At 41.9% G+C, this 17,472-nt stretch overlaps 1 protein-coding gene and 1 non-coding gene across 5 annotated transcripts in view; one reads left to right on the forward strand and one right to left on the reverse strand.

Annotated features, from left to right (window-relative positions):
• Window positions 1-17,472, forward strand: part of LOC145357727 (phosphatase and actin regulator 4-like) — a 184,045-nt gene that overhangs the window by 64,973 nt on the left and 101,600 nt on the right. The window contains exon 2 of one of the 4 annotated variants that reach the window (XM_080211156.1): window positions 9,902-10,002. The exons of the other annotated variants lie outside the window; for them this stretch is intronic. The gene's annotated coding sequence lies outside the window, so the exon portion shown is untranslated. The remainder of the gene's footprint in view (window positions 1-9,901; window positions 10,003-17,472) is intronic. 4 annotated transcript variants of the gene reach the window in all.
• On the reverse strand, window positions 13,737-13,899 carry LOC145358060 (U1 spliceosomal RNA). Its single transcript, XR_013889429.1, has one exon. It is a non-coding gene; the product is annotated as a U1 spliceosomal RNA (small nuclear RNA).

Here is a 17,472-nt window from a genome sequence, read left to right on the forward strand (position 1 = left end):
TGTTCGCTCCCAGCTCTCCTGATGCAAGGATCTGATTTAATACTCTTGTAGATTTTGAGCTTTTCCATTGCTTTCTGAGTAACAGCTTTCTGTTTTTGTCACAGAAAATCAAACCAGGCCGATTGGGAATTCAGGTTTTAAAAACGACTGAATAACAAATAGTTTGGTGACTTGTCAGACCTGTTTTGGGGCAAGCGAGATGCTTACCTGGGAAAGGAAGAAGCAGGATTTGGCACTGTTCCACAGATCAGTTTCTTTGTTTTATCCCTATAAAAAGGCATTTGTATTTGGGATTAGACATTGAGGGCCCATCTTGGAAATCTGTCTTTATCGGGTGAATTGTTCTATTCCTTTGACATTACCGATGGAACCAGTTACAAAGGCACTGCTTATGACTTACTAAACGCGACAGCGATTTTAATAAATCATTTCAATAAATTTACAGCTCATTAATCCAGTGTATTTGTGAAATTGGCCCTTCACTGATGATTCATCAAATTAAGCTTTGAAGGGATGGGAGTGCGGGAGGAGGAAAAGTAAATTATAGAATTGAAACTGGCCATGAATTAATAGGTTGAAATTGAAACCCTGGCGCTTGAATGTTGTTTGATTAGAGCCTGTCCTAAATATGTTATGATGTGGAGATGCAGGTGTTGGACTGGGGTAAGCACAGTAAGTCATCTCACACAACACCGGGTTAAAGTCCAACAGGTTTATTTGGCAGCATTAGCTTTCAGAGCCTCAAGCTCTTTCATCAGGTAAACGAGGACTTGAGTTCACAAACAGGGCATATAAAGACACAAACTTAATTTACAAGATAATGGTTGGACCATTATCTTGTAAACTGCAGCCACCAGGCTGGAAAAGTTGTGGATAGACTTTGAGAAATCAAGACAGAATTCCTAAATTCTGGCCTTTTTGTTATTGCAGTACTTATATCTGGTAAATGGTAATTTCCAGAATGGTGGTGATGTGGCTTCTGCATCTTTAAACCTGGTGAATGGATGCTGTCATGTTGATGATGGTCATCCCCTGGCACTTGTATGGCAATTTTATTTGTCACTTAGCCCAGATGCTGTTGAACTCTTGCTGCACATGGGCATGGGGTGCTTCAGTATCTGATGAGTCCTGAATGGTACTGAGCATTGTCCAATCAATAAACATCCTTACTTCTGACTTTATGATGGAGGGAAGGCCATTGATGAAGTGATTGAAGATGGTTGGGCTGAGGGCAGTACCCTGAGCAACTCCTGCAGCAATGTCCTAAGATTGAGATGAATGGCCTCCAACAACTACCATCTTCCTTTGCACTGAATATTATGCCAACCAGTGGAGACTTGGATTGGATATATGTAAATGTCAGAAAACAGAGGGCATGCCGCCTCCTCCAGCAGCTTACTGGGTAAAAGTATCCCTGAAATCACTGAACATGGAGCTTTTGAGTCAGATCTCCTGTCCTCCATTCCTCTGATTTATAGAGAAGAACTGAGTCAGCCAAGGCTCCTGCTTCCCATCACTATCTAGTGACCCTTACTGGAAAGTGCAGCTGCTTGTGAGCTGAATTAGATTTGATGGTGATTATCTTGCTGTCAGATACCTACAGGACTTTTGCTGTTTAGGTTTATTTTGGGCAAAGATAACGTGTAATTGTATGTGAAACGGTAGCTAAGCAGCAAACGCAAGGAGAAATTGAAGGGCGTATCTCGGCCAGTATGAAGAATGACTATGGCTATTAGTAATGATACATAGTTAACATGAGTCAGAAGGAACTTGTAGTTCCTCAAAGAAAAATTCATCATTTCCTGGCACACAATGTTTACAGCATATCTGCTGCTTCCTTTAGAAAATAATTAACTTTGCTTTGGCGCCTGGGATCAGTTGAGGCAGCTTTGCAGTATCACCTTCTGTTTCTCCATGCAGATTGTCATCTGTTAACTAAATATGAGAAGAACTGTAGTATTCAAGTGAGGTACTGAAGCATATTTTTATGCCTCTTCAATCTGTTACCCTCAGGAGTCTCTCAAAACATCAATAATGAAGTTGCAAATCAGCCAGCAGGTTTGGGGGTTTAAGCAATACATCCTGTTACGAATTTCCAGAGTTTGCTGATTTTATTTATGTCACATTCAGACTTTTGAATGGACCCATCTCACATTAAGTTGATCTTTCCCTATACCCTAGCTATGACTGTAACACTACATTCCGCACTCTCTCATTTCCTTCTCTATGAATGGTGTGCTTTATATAGCATGTAAGTAACAACACTTTTCATAAAATCATAAAATCCTACAATGCAAAGGAGGCCATTTGGTCCATTGAGTCTGCACCAACCACAATCCCACCCTGGCTCTGTCCCCATAACCCAACATATTTACCCTAGTTAATCCCTGACAGTAAGGGTCAATTTTGCATGGCCAATTCATCTACCCCGCACATTTTTGGATTGTGGGAAGAAACCGGAACAGCTGGCAGAAACCCACACAGACATGAGGAGAACATGTAGACTCCACACGGACAGTGATTCAAGCTGGGAATCAAACCCGATCCCTGATGCTGTGAACAGCAGTGCTAATCACTGTCACCCTACTACCCCAATATGTGTAACAATAAATCAAATCTCCTTTCTGTCCCCCCCCTCCTTCCATCCATCCATAAAAAAGGATTGTTACTTGCGCATTAAACTTGCCAGAAAAATTTAGGGCATGTACATTTGTCTTTTTATTAATGTAATGCCAATCAATCTCTGAGATTGAAAAGAACAAGTTAAGTATTACATCTCATTCCTGTATATAATAAATTGTCATTGGCGATGCACGTCTTAACAAAATCCTTACTTTTCTATCGCTGCTTTCTTTCAACCTTTCTTTTGCTTTCATTTCTCTTATTTGACTCTATTTGACCCCATTTCCCTGTCTATTGTTCCTGTCTTTTTCTCAATCCTTAAGTCTAATTGGTTAAGGAGATTGACTGTTGATCCTATCCCAGATGCCCCAGTGCGCTTGCCATGTTTTTATCAGCTCACACATTCAGCAACTTAATTTTCTAAGATGGTGGGTGAGGAAAAGGTCAAAATAACCAGGTATTCGGAGACCTATCCAGCTCATTAGATCAAAGAACCTCTTGGGTGCCTTGAAGTTAGGTTGTATTTTATTTTTCTGGGTGTGAAGCTTGACTCCGGACCTCACAGTGACACAGTGGTTAGCGCTGCTGCCTTTCAGCACTAGGGACCCAGGTTCAATTCCGGCCTCAGGTTGCTGTCTGTGTGGAGTCTGCATGTTCTTCCTCTGTCTGCATGCTTCGGTTTCCTCCCACAGTCCGAAAGACGTGCTGGTTAAGTGCATTGGTTTTGGTAAATCCTCCTTTAGTATATACGAAGTGTGGTGATAAAGGGATTTTCACAGTAACTTTGTTGCAATGTTAATGTAAGCCTACTTGTGACACAAATAAATAAAAAGAAGTCTTAACTGGTTGCAAAATTTTTTTTTGGAGATTGATTATCTGACAGTGGTTTTTCACAACTCACTATATTACTCCCTTATCAAAAGATTTGAGACTCTTACCCTCAATGCTTTCCAGTTGCAAGATGGGTGAGCCTGAATCCTTATTGTTTGGGTGGTGTCATGGTCTGTGACACAGTTCATTGGCTGCACAATGCATCTTTCCATTGTGCAATGCCTCCTTAAACTCCATTAGTGAAACAACCTACGGTCTAATGGCCTGAATAGAACAAAGTGGTTTTTGTCAGTTGCTTTTATCTAAATTTTTTTTCAGTGAATAAATGTTACTGCCATGCAGACCCATCACTTTGATTGGCAGGGCCCTAATTCTTCCTTATCAATCACAGGCAGATCTAAGGTACAAACCTAATCAGAGAAATGCATTTCTGCACAACCACCAAAGAAGCATATTCACAGTCAAAGTGAATCTTACCCAGTCGGCAGCAGGCATTTGTAGGTGCTTCGACCTTTGAAGCTTTTTCCTGCATGAGTTTGAGTCACCAAACCACAATAAGGTTGATTCACATCGGAAAGGAGTGGCCTCTTCAACCCTACTCCTTTTCCTATATTCCTTGGCAAAGGAGCAAGAGGGGAGATGATACTTTATTTCATGCAGTTGGTTATGATCTGGCATGCACTGCCTGAAAGGATAGTGATTCAGCAGTAACTTGCGTTAAATAAAACTGACCATCCTGAGCAATGCAATTTTACAGTGAACAATTATACATGTGTATTAATTTACATTTGTTGTTTTCAGATATTCTTTAGAATAGTTGATTGTGTAACAGCAGTAGCATAATTACAAAACCCCTCCCCTTTCAAAGAACAAAGAAAATTGCAGCACAGGAACAGGGCCTTCAGCCCTCCAAGCCTGCACCGACCATGCTGTCTGACTGAACTAAAACCCCTTCTGGGAACCGTATCCCTCTATTCCCATCCTATTCATGTATTTGCCCCTTAAAACCTGGCTCCATATTTTATCAAAACCTTGTAAGAACATGCTCCCTGTTAAAATGTAGCTCGGCTAACATCTGGATGTTGCATCATGAATATAAACCTTAATGCATAACAGCTACATACATTTATGTGGCACCTTTAACAAAGTAGAACTTTCCAACATGCTTAACAGGAACAGTGTTGCCAGGCAATGACCATCACCAGAAAAAGACACTCTAATCACTGCCCCTTAACGTTCAACCATCCCTGAATCCCCCACAATCAACATCCTTGGGATTACCATTGACCAGAAACCCAAGTGGGCTCACCACATAAACACACTGACTACAAGGCAGGCCAGAGGCTAGGATTGCTGTGGCGAGTAATTCACCTCCTGAGTCCCCAAAGCCTATCCGTTATCTAGAAGGCACAAGTCAGGATTGTGATGGAATACTCCCCGCTTGCCTGGATGGGTGCAGCTCCAACAACGTGCAGGAAGCTTGACACTATCCAAGACAAAGCAGCCTGCTTGATTGGCGCTACATCTACAAACATTCAATCCCTTCACCACCGACACTCAGCAACAATGTGTCCTATCTACAAGATGCAGCAATTCACCAAAGATCCTTGGACAGCACCTTCCAAACCCATGACTATCTAGAAGGATAACGACAGCAGATCACTGGGAACCCCACCACCTGCAAGTTCCCCTCCAAGCCATTCACCATCCTAATTTGGAAATATATCGCAGTACCTTTGCAGTCGCTAGGTCAAAATCCTGGAATTCCCTCCCTAACGGCATTGTGGGTCAACCCACAGCACATGGACTACAGCGAGTCAAGGAGGCAGCTCGCCACCACCACCTCAAGTGCAACGAGGGATGGGCAATAACTGCTGGCCAGCCAACATATCCCACAAACAAATGAAAAAGTCAGACAATTTGACACTGAGCCATATTAGGGCAAGAGACCAAAAGCTTGGTGAGAGGTGGACCTCAAAGAGCATCTTCAAGGGGAGGACAAGTGCAGAAAAGCAACGAGGTTTAAGGAGGCTTACTGTAATGCAGTACTGATCAATGTAGACCAGAGGCGCTCAGTCACTATTCTGTGGTCTATGCTTTGTTATCTGATCTTTACAGGGGCAGCAGTAGGTGCATTACAGCTGGACTTTGGGATCCTGTCCCGTGAGAGATAGAGGCCAGTGTTTGCAATCATGGTGATTAGTTTACTGTGATGTGTGGGTGTTGGATAAATCCAGTATTAGGTTCAGATATCGTCACGGCCCACTGAAAACAATGCTAATCAGGTTCATGTTCAGAGTAGCCATTTTGATGCGATTATAGAACTGGTTAGGTTTCTTAGAACCCGCATATATATGATGTTGACCCCATTAACTCTTGACACTTGGGAGGAGGGAAGTAAAATTCAAGAGATAGAAAATGAAAAGCTTGGCAAGCTCAACAATTTCTTTCTTGTAACATTTGAAGCCACTTTAAAACAGAAACAACTTGCATTTATATGATGTCCCTCGCGTAGTAAAAGACCCCAAGGCATTTAGTAGCTTAATAAAACAAAATTTAACATTGAACTACATGAGAAATTAAGGCAGATGACAATAGCATGTTCAGCTAGTTAAGGAGCCCCTTAAAGAATAAAGGAAATTTCACCATCAAAGAGTTAATCTAACGTGTCGTTTTTTAAACTTGCCGACATCTGCTAATGTGGAGCTGAATTATACCTTCTAGTTGATCTGTGAACAAGGCTGTTCCTCTCGACATGAAAAATGTCAGCACTGTTGTGAATAAATGCACGAGGTTATAAAAATGAATGGATTATAAAAGGTCGGGGTTAATTCTGTAGCACAGCACTGAAGCTGTCGGAGGAGCAGTGTATTTTATAATGTAGTGTTATGTCGGGGTCTCCAGCTGTGACTGCATAGTGAAAAGCTGAAATAAGAACACTGGCATTTTATGAGTATAATTGGACCCATGGTGGCAACTATCAATTAACTTCCCATATATTGATCCAGTCTCATTGATTGGAGAAAGCAATATGTATCTCTGACTTTACATAAGACTTCATGCGCAATTTCTTTCTGGTGAAATTGTGCAGCTTGTCAAGTTGTGGCTTGTTGGTGCTGAGCAATGGATTACATATATTCCTTATCTAGCATCCCAATGTTGGCATCTGTTCGTTCCCCAGTCTCACGTTGGTAGGCTAGATACAGAGTGAAACGCTCTCTATTCTGCTTCAATAATATGCCTTCGATCACACCTTAGGAAAGCTACCCCAGCTGCTTGAATATCTGTTTCCAGTACCAAGTATAAGGTTTTGTCACAGATCTTTCCATGGCTTCTTGCTACCTGAAGTTCCAGTCGTATCCTACTGTTTCTGAACTCCTGTGCATCCTCACCACCCTCTTGCTCCCTTGGTGATGCAGTGTTCAGACAACTCAACATTTTCACATTAACTTCATTGCAGTTTTAATTTAAGCCTATTTGGGATTTATAAATAAACTTTCTCTACTCTCTGGAGTTCTTTTCCTTAATCCTGCCTTATTGTTTTACTCCTTGATTCTCAAAGCTCTCCTCTAATGGTATCCTTTTGACAGGGCTTTTAGTCAGTGCTACTTTTTCTGATGCCTTTCCTGGTAGGAAAAATTCTTGAACTTTTATCCAGAGGTTTAACATTTTGATGAACACATGGTTCTATCCAGTTTTAAAAGCTAATCAGAATGAAATATCAGTTTAGGTAGACCTAGAGCTCTTCTCTTAATTGAGCATTAAACAACTATACCAGAGCAGCTATCCTCAAATTCTGGAATGCTGGAATGTGCGCACCATGCTCGGTGAGGACAAAATTAGTTCCCACCAACCATGTTTTGCTGAGGCTGAGTTTCAGAAAAATTATGGAAACATACAGCACCAAAGCAGGCCGTTTAACTCATATTTATGCTGACTTTTTAAAAGGGAATTTTAAGATGAGTTAAAAGCATGATTACGATGAGGGAAATCACATGAAGTTGGAATCAAAAGATTGGAAAACTTGGGTGGCAAACATGCCGTGGTTCTCTGTGTCACTTAGTAAATTATTCTGTCATTAAAAATTATTTCACTAGTTGCAGACCCCTTGCAGCTACTAGAAACCTAGATGAACACAGTAAGAAGTTTCACCACCAGATTAAAGTCCAACAGGTTTATTTGATAGAACAAGCTTTCGGAGTGTCGCTCCTTCAGGTGAGTGAAGAGTTGTGTTCACAAACAAGGCATGCATAGATACTGACTGAATTTACAAGATAATGGTTGGAATGCGAGTCGTTACGGGTGAACAAGTCTTAAAGGTGCAGACAATGTGAGTGGCAAGATGGTTAAACGCAGGTTACAGAGGTGTGAATTGTCTCCAGCCAGGACAGTTAGTGAAATTTTGCCTTTACGACACACGACAACGCAGAATCACCGAGCAAAAACTGATAGCCAACTTCCGCGCACATGAGGACGGCTTCAACAAGGATCTTGGGTTCATGTCACACTGTCTGTAACCCCCATGACTTGCCTGGGCTTGCAAAATCTCACTAACTGTCCTAACGGGAGACAATACATATCTTCTTTTATCTGTGCTTAACCCTCTCTCCACTCACATTGTCTGTACCTTTAAGACTTGTTTATTTGTAAAGACTTGCATTCCAACATTATCTTGTAAATTGAGTTGATATCTATGTATGCGCTGTTTATGAACACAACTCTTCACTCACTTGAAGAAGGAGCGACACTCTGAAAGCTTGTGCTACCAAATAAACCTGTTGGAATTTAACCTGGTAATGTGAGACTACTTACTGTACTTACCCCAGTCCAACGTCGGCATCTCCGCATTAACCTAGATGAAAACATATTTAAAAAGGACATTGAAAACGTATGAATGAAAGAGCTCTCAACCTGTGAGTAATTTATGCATGTCATTCACAAAGGATACCTTTCTCATAGCCTACTCATAATTTAGCAGCATTGTAAGAATGCGTGTGCCAGCTCTTCATTTCAAGGGACTGTATACTAGTGAAATTCCTCGTGCTGCATTCCTAATAAAGGGAGGTAGTGGAGAATGGTGTCAGTCACATCGGGTAGCTGATTATGGGAAGAATCCCCTATTTGTTGTGAGACTGGGGGTGAGAGGTTGGTTTCATTGAGGTGCAAGAAGGAAATCACAAATGTTTGCTCCCTGGGTGCCTCTAATGTGCAGTTTTGTTTACAGATAAGACTTTGATTAGTAATGTTGTCTTGAATATTTTGATCAGTAACATTTTCTTGAATGTTTCAAAGCACCTCAGACAGTAAGCGACTGCACACACAGATCCCACTAGCAGCAATAAACCGAATGTCCTGTTTGAGCTGTTGGCTAAAGAATTGGGAAACTCCATTCTTTAATGAATACGGCCATGGAATCTTCAATGTCTACTGCATTAAATTGCAGATTTCACTTTGTTCTTTCAGAAAGAAGAGGAGAAATAGGCAAATTAAACCAGCCAGTTGTGGGGAAAGTACTGGCATCCATCATCCAATAAAGAGTGCATGAGCTCTCGAACAAGTTAGAGAGTCAACATGAATTTGCAAAGGGGTAGATGTCTAATTAATTTTTTTAAGTATTGCAGAAGAAAGGAGATGTATTGTTGAAACTTTGTCTTGCTCGCATCAGGACAGACACAAGAATACCAAATTTCAAAGGGAACAACAGCTATGCTGCATGAGAAAAGGATGCCGATTGGTTAGCAGGTGGATTCTGGTAGAGGCATTGCCTTGGCGAATGCACCAGGGAATGATTAACCCTGAGTTTTTGTTTAAGAACATCTCAACAAGGAGAAGGCCATTTAGGACTGAGATGAGAAGAAATTTCTTCACTCAGAATCTTTAGCGTTCTCTGTCCGTCATTATGTTCAAGACTGAGATCAATTGGTTTCTACATATTGAAAACATCATGGGATATGAGGATTGTGCAGGATAATGGTGTCGAGGTAGAATATCAGCCATGATCTCATCGAAGGGTGGAATGGGCTCAAGGGACCAAATTGCCTACTCCTGCTCCTACCTTTTTACATTCTTATGTTCTTAAATTCAAAAATGGCAAGTGAATTCTGATTGTTCAAGCCATTGCTGTCCATACTCAAACAGTCTGTGCTTGCGTGACTTAGAGCACAATGTCTAATATTAAATGTGATTCTGCGATTGGAGAGCACACACTGTGCATTCCCAAGTGCTCTAAAAAATACACTAATAATCAATTTAGGATTATCAGTTGATCTCTCAATGTGTCTTAATTATACATATTAGTAGCTACATATATTCATTTGCAGGGCCCTCTCTTCAAACAGAGAAAATGTCCAGGCGTTCTGATTTTCTCAAATGGATAAAAGCATGGGGGACATGTTCTCCATGACAATGCCTTGACCAATCAGAATTAACTTGCCTTTTTTATATTTAGACAAAAGCTCGGAGGATAACTGATCCCTGGTGCCATTCTCCATGGCAACACCTCAACTAATCAGAGTTCACTTCCTAACCAATCATCACCTTGTTATAAATGTAAGTTGTCGCTTCCTTGAAATTTGCTATTCTTGCATCTGTCCTGATGAGAGTAAGACAAAGTAAAAGTTTATTTATTAGTCACTAGTAAGGTTTACATTAACACTGCAATGAAATTCCCCACGTCGCCACACTACACGTCTGTTTGGGTCAATGCACCTAACTAGCATGTCTTTCAGACTGTGGGAGGAAACCGGAGCATGCAGAAGAAACCCATACAGACGCGGGGAGAATGTGCTAACTCTGCACAGACAGTGACCTAAGCAGGGAATCAAACCTGGGTCCCTGGAGCTGAGAGGCAGCAGTGCCTAGCCACTGTGCTACCGTGCCACCCAAAGTTTCAACGTCATTCTTTTTTCTTTCGAGCAATTCTGTATTATCGAGCAATTTTTTTTTGATGTAGTCATAGCAAGGTGGATAGGAACCTGTCTATGGACGCCCACATGGAGCCCCAAAACACATTTGCTAAGATATGAACAAGTTATTAGAAAATAAATTGGAGGAAGCCTTGTGACAGGGATTACAAATCAGTTAGAAGGACACAAATACAGTAGGGCCCATGGTACAATGTGATGCGATATTCCCTTGGAATGTTTTCTGGGGTCTTAGCTTTTCACCATATGTCAATGACGGGAATAAAGAAACACAGGGAGTGGGTTGTAAATACAAAAAATGATTTGCATTTATTATATAGCATTTTTAGTGTGGTAGATTATTCCAAAGAGCTTCATAGGAGTGTGGGTTTTTTGAAGAGTATCTTAAAAGAGAAGAAAGAGCTAGTGTGGTTTAAGGAATTTAGAATTCCAGGCTTTAGGGCCTAGATAGCTGAAAGTATGGCCATCAATTGGGGAGAGATGAAAATAGATGATTGCAGAAATCTCTGATTTTCAAACGAGGTTAGATTACCGAGATAATACGGGGTAAAGCCACGGAGGAGGGACTTGACAACAAGGATAAGAATTTTTAAAATCGAGGTGTTGCTAGAAGATGAAACTGGCAGGCAAAACAAATTGTATAAATGGGAGGGAGGCACATGCAGAACAAGTGAGTAGGCAGAACTGTGGCATCCTCATCCTTACTGACTTTACCATGCTGCATGGATCAAGAATTGTGTGTTAAGATCAAAATTAATGAAGCTCCTGCAAAAAACCTGAATTGTGTGGATTTTTTGTGTTAAGTGGTGCTGTCCAGTGGATTGTAAACTCAGCCTCCAATTGCAGACTGGGCCCACATAACACCGAAAAGGGCTGCCTGCTCATTGTAAGAAAACATCACTTTATGGAAATCTTATGCAAAGCTGCTGCAACATGTTTTGCTCTAAATAACCTGCAGTCAAAGGGCAAGGGTGTATTAACCCACAGTTAGTTTAGAAAGGGCGTAGCCTTCGCGTACTGCTATCCGTGATTCGCTTGGCTGGCTAGGTTCAGCTTGAACAATATTCAAGAAAGTCTACATTATCCAGAGCAAAGGAACCCATTCCACCAGCTTGGCAAGTGGGATTAAGTGGGCAGGTCAGGGCATTTCATGTGCTGGTGCATACTCAATGGGCTGAAGGACCTCTTCTGCACTGTGGTATTCTGTGATTCTGAAATATTCACTACCACCATTGCACAGTTTGCACCATCTACAAGATTCACTGCAGAACTTCAATAGACCTTTCAAACCTATATCTACACATATGACCTTGTTGATCCTTAAGAGGCCCTATTATCTTCCACGTTAGTCTTTTGCCCTTTATGTATTTGTAGAAGCTCTTTGGATCCTCCTTTGCCTTATCTGCCAAAGCAATCTTGTGTCCCTTTTTTGCCCTCCTGCTTTCTCTTTTATCTAGACTCTCCACTGGATCTGCTTGATCCCAGCTGCCTATGCATGTCACATGCCGCCTTTTTCTTGACTCGGGCTTCAATATCCCAAATCATCCAGGGTTCCCTAGTTCTGTCAGTCTTGCCCTTCACTCTAAAAGGAACAGGCTTATCTTGAACCCTAGTTAACACACTTTTGAAAGCTTGCCACTTATCCAGATGTCCCTTTGCCTGCCCAATCAACTTCTGAAAGTTCCTGTCCAGTACTATCAAAATTGGCTTTGCCCCGATTTAGAATCCACCATCAACAAGAGCAAGGGTAGCAGACGCAAGGGAACATCACTACCATCAAGTTTCCTTCCAAATTGCATACCATTCGGACTTGGAAAATATCATCCTATTCACTGTTGCTAGGTCAAATCCTGGAGTTCCTTTCCAAACAGTATTGTGAGCGTACCTACACCGCATGAACTGCTCAAGAAGGTGGCTCACCAGCACCACCTCTAGGGAAATGAGAGATGGACGATAAATGCTGACTTTGCCGTCTCAAGTACAAATTTTAAAAAGTCACTGACGTTGTGATATCAACAAACCCACAGTATTCCTGTTGACAGCACGCTGAAGTTACCAATATCCTTGATCTCAGTAATGTTAGATTGCCAAAGACGAAACGTTTTTCTAAACCGAGAACCAAAGCACTGATGGCACAGACTGTGTCTGTTTCTCACACAAATGTAATCGGTAACCCTGGTATTTTTCATAGCCTCATGCGTGAAAAGGGCCTTAATCTCCCTATTTCATACTCCTAACACTAATTCTGAGTTTGTGCCTCTTCGTTAGCAATGCTGCCAGTTCAGTCTGCTAGCTAAATTTCAATCCTGAATGTTTCAATTGGAGGCCCCGCGCCACCGTGCCGCCACCACCACCACCACTCTTTCCCAGTGACTGCAACCTCAAGAGTTCTCTCTCTTGAGACTCTCCCCTGTTGTCACTCCAGGAAATGCGCAAACGCATCTTGGCTTCAGTATCTCTTTGTATCCCTTCTCCAGCTATTGCCCACCCAATATCTTGCAGTCTTATTGTGCTTTTTGCATCCTCGGTGTTTCACAGCCAATAGTTATTTTTACAGTGCAGTCATTGTTACTTTGTCAAGCGTGGCAGCCAGCAACTGTCAATGGAATAGATGACTGTTTAATCTGTTTCATTGTCATGTTGGTTGAGAAGCGAATGTCAGCTAGTCACCAGGAGCGCACTCCCTGCTCATCTTTGTAAAATTGCATGGGGATACGTTTCTATCCACTTAAATCTGTAACCAGGGCATCTGCCTAGTACTAAACGATTACACCTCTGACAGTGCAGCAGTCTCCCAGCACTGGAGTGTCAAGATCATGTGCACAAATTTTGGAGTGAGGTTTTGAAATCACAACTTCCTGACTTGGAGACGCAAACACTACCCACTGCTCCCAAGTGTTTGCTTGTTCTCTCCCCTATGGTTTTGTGTTACATGCATTTATTTTGAATGTAAGTTTTATTTTCTGATCATCGGCTGGGTGAGACGATAATGTTTTGCATTTATAAAGGAGCATTAATGCAGTAAAACATTCCAAGGCCCAATACACGTCGTCAAGTGAATATTTCACATCCCGTAGAAAAGGAAAAATTGGGACAAATAAACAAACTTTAAGGAGAGAGGTCACGAGGCAGAGAAGTTGAAGAGAATCTCAAAGCAGTTGAAGCCAATAGTGAAATGATTCGAATCGGGGATATGCAAGAAACTGGAATTAGAGGAGTGTTGAGATGTTGGAAGCTTTAATGTTGTATCCGATGAGTTCTAGAGATATTTATGATGTATCATATCCTTCCCACTGATATTGTATGGCCTCTATAACATTCAGTGTGTTCCTTTGAAAGCTCTGTTTTTGATTATTAAATCAGGGGAGAGCGCGAATGCAGTCCCCCAGTATCTCAAATGTTGAGGTCGAGTATCCCACATTTGGGTACATTGCAGGCGTCAGCACACCTGAACTGCAACGGCTAGCCTCATCCTGGGCGAACCACCTGCTTGATCATGGATTCACCCCTGCCAGGTAAGTTGAAAGCAAACGTGATCAAAATAGGCAGCTGTTTAAAAACACATGCATCTTGCATCATATAGAAAGCAGCAATTAAATCTTTGTCCCAATAACTTTGGTAAACCACTCAAGTTTTTTGCTCTCTAAACTGCTAGTTGAATTACAGCCCAGTAATTCACTAACCACGGATAATAATGAGTATATTCGCTTTACTTTCCTGCGAGGCAAGATTTATAACCAAATCTGTTGATAGGGCAGATTATATTCTTTCATATAGCCATGTACCATTTTGTTTAGAACCCAAGAGAATACACATCACGTAACTGCTGTCATTGCTGATAAAGATATGGAATTTTTAAAAAAGCCATGAATGTCGAATTGAAGGAAATTTCTCTCCATGCTTTGAACATAAGAACATAAGAAATAGGAGCAGGAGTAGGCCATCTGGCCCTTCGAGCCTGCCCCGCCATTCAATAAGATCATGGCTGATCTGTCGTGGCTCAGTTCCACCTTCCGGCCCTCTCCCCATAACCCTTAATCCCCTCTCTTATCAAAAACCCATCAACCCGCTTCTTGAAAATATTTAGCGAGGCAGCCTCCACCACTTCAACGGGTAGAGAATTCCAGAGATTCACCACCCTTTGAGTGAAGAAGTTCCTCCTCAACTCCGTTCTAAAACGCCCCCCCTTTATCTTGAGGCTGTGCCCCCTAGTCCTACTGTCTTTTTTCAGTGGGAAGAGTCTCTCCACCTCTATCCTATCCATCCCATTCATCATCTTATAAGTCTCAATGAGATCTCCCCTCATTCTTCTAAACTCTAACGAGTACAAGCCTAGTTTATTCAGCCTCTCCTCATAGCTCAACCCCCTCAACTCCGGTATCAGCCTAGGAAACCTCCTCTGCACTCCCTCCAAGGCCAAAATATCTTTGCGCAGGTGCGGCGCCCAAAACTGCACACAGTACTGCAGCTGCGGCCTCACCAATGCCCTATATACAGCTGCAGCAAGACCTCCCTACTTTTATATTCAATCCCCCTCGCTATGAAGGCCAGCATCCCATTTGCCTTCCTGACCACCTGCTGCACCTGCAAGCTGGGTTTTTGCGACTCATGCACAAGGACCCTTTGGTTAAGTAAATAACTTGGACTATGTGTGACTAATATTAGTACTCAAATGCTGATCGATTTTGAGCCTGCACACTTTGTCTACAGAAATGTGGTGCGCGTTCACAACTGGAAAGTCAGAGAGGTCTCAGGGAGGGCAGTCCCTGAGACCTGTCTGGTGGGCTGGGGAGGTGGGCGGGGGGTAAGGTTTATTCCGGTTATGATCAGTGCATCCTTTAAAGATGGTGTCCTGATCGGTGTAACCGGGTTTTGCCAGTGTTGAGCCCCACTCCCCTGCATGATGGCAGGAAACGTGATCCCTTGATTTTATTTAGGCGAAGTGGCATAAGTTACGGCAAGGCTTTTTTGTCATAAACAACACACTGCCTTTTTTTTTGCTAAGATTCCCCCAATGCTTTTGGTTCAGAGTTAAAAAGTGGCAGAAGCTCTGTTTGAAACTTCAGAAATCTGCTTGGCTTGGTGCAATCGTACACAGCTGTAGTAAATAAATTAAAGTATGATGTACCTTTAGATTTGGGTGTATGGAAGCTGAGTGGGTTGTATTAATTCATTCTCAGAATGCCTGGAGCCAAGCCAGTTAGTAATGTCTCAGCAGCTGTCTTTTTGGTGTTCTGTGCGAATAAGTTATTGCATTGTCTTCAGTTTGTTATGCTTGAGGTTTTATTTTTCAAAAAAAGATTTTAGTTTGATCTGTTCTGGAGACTGATTTGTGCTGAGGTGTAGTCCCACAGCTACCCACGCTTCTCACCGAAGTGACCCAGCCCCTCTCTGCCAACCAAGGCAGTCCAATTTGTGGAAGGGTTTTTAACTTTTGGAGATACCCTAGTTGAACCCAATCCAATCCTTACCTAATGCTGTTGGAGGAGCATTGACAAAACAATCCTGGATGCAGAATTAAAATAGATGAGGGGGATGCTGGTGGGTGAGTGTGACTGAGTTGAGCAGCACAGGTTGGAAGTAATGGAGGGAGTGCAAATGGAAGGCCAGAAGGGAGTGATTCATAGTAATTAAGTTCAGAGAGAGCAACAGGTTTCAGCACTTGTAAGCAAGCATCAGTAGGGAAAGATGTGAGCAGTCCTGTGCAGGTAGAAATAAGTGGTCTTGATGATGTATGGGATGAAGGATTTAAGACTTACATCAAAGTTAAACAATATTGAATCTTGTGGCTGGTGTGGTGAAGGTGAAGTTAGATGCAAGAAATTGGAATTTATTGTTCCGGATGGAAACAATGATTTTGATTTTCTCAACGTTACTTATGAGGGAGTTATGGATGTTCTGTCACTTAATGTTTGAACAGGAAGTGAGAGCATGAAGGAGGGGGAAATGAGATAGAACTGGCTGCCATCAATATGAATGGGACAGCAGACTTTGTCCCTGCCAATGCTGTTGCTGAGGGAGCTCATATGTTTGTGGGTATGAGAATAGAACCTTGGGAATTCAACTTCCAATGCAGTACTGAATACTCACAGCAAAACTGACTGGCACCTCCTGAAGGCTGAACACATAGTGAATTTGCCACCTCTCCATTCTGTTGGAAAAGAGTTTGATGAGATAGACATAGAGAAAATGCTTCCACTTGTGGAAGTGTCCAAAACTAAGGATCATAAATCTAAGATAGTAACTACTTTAAGCAGAGAGTGATTCAAGTGTAAAGTTTGTTACTCCATGGAGTGGTTGAGATGATTAGCATTGATGTTTTTCAGCATAAATTGGGTAAGTACCTGAGGGAGAAAAGAAAGAAGATTGCTAACAGGGTGAGATGAAATTGGGTGGAAGAAGGCTGATGCAGAACATAAAACACTGGCATAGCCAGTAGGGACAAATGGTCTGTTTCTGTGCTGTACATTTCATGGAAGTAAACATAATGGGTTTTTTTTGCCGCATGCAGCCTTAGTTCTGCTAGTAATAACTGTTGAAATCCTGATTAAAATGAGTTTCTAAATGTGCAGATAATGTGGGACGGAGGGCCATTTTATCAGTGTTGGTTGTGGCTAGTGCAAAGTGAATGTGTAAAATGGCTGAATGCCCTTTGAAAATACATAACCTGACTGAATCTGTGCCTATGGCCATCTAATTGGCGTGTAACTAATAATAATGTGTCCAAGAAGATTCTCTTGCCATGAGAGTGCTGCTATCATAGCAGACGGGTGAGGGAAAATGTTAGCAGCCAAGAACATGGATTTCATTAGCACTCATTCTTAGTCAGAATACTTGATGCATCAGATTTGTCAGAAAGTGCCAGGTTTGCTCCTGGCTTCTCCCGTTCTTGGAGAGGGTGAGTGGGGAGAAACAATGGTCGATTGACCTGGGGTTTCCTGTTAGACACAATCAAAATGCAGCAAATGTTGAAAATCTGACAAAGCAACATTGATCTGAAATGTTAACTCTGTTTCTCTCTCTGTTGATGCTGTCTAACCCGACGAACGTTTGTACCTTCAGTTTTCAGAGCATGTACTAAATTTCATTGGGTTTG

This window comes from Carcharhinus amblyrhynchos, chromosome 24 (assembly GCF_965287045.1).
Source record: "Carcharhinus amblyrhynchos chromosome 24, sCarAmb.v2.hapA, whole genome shotgun sequence".
NCBI lineage: Eukaryota > Metazoa > Chordata > Chondrichthyes > Carcharhiniformes > Carcharhinidae > Carcharhinus > Carcharhinus amblyrhynchos.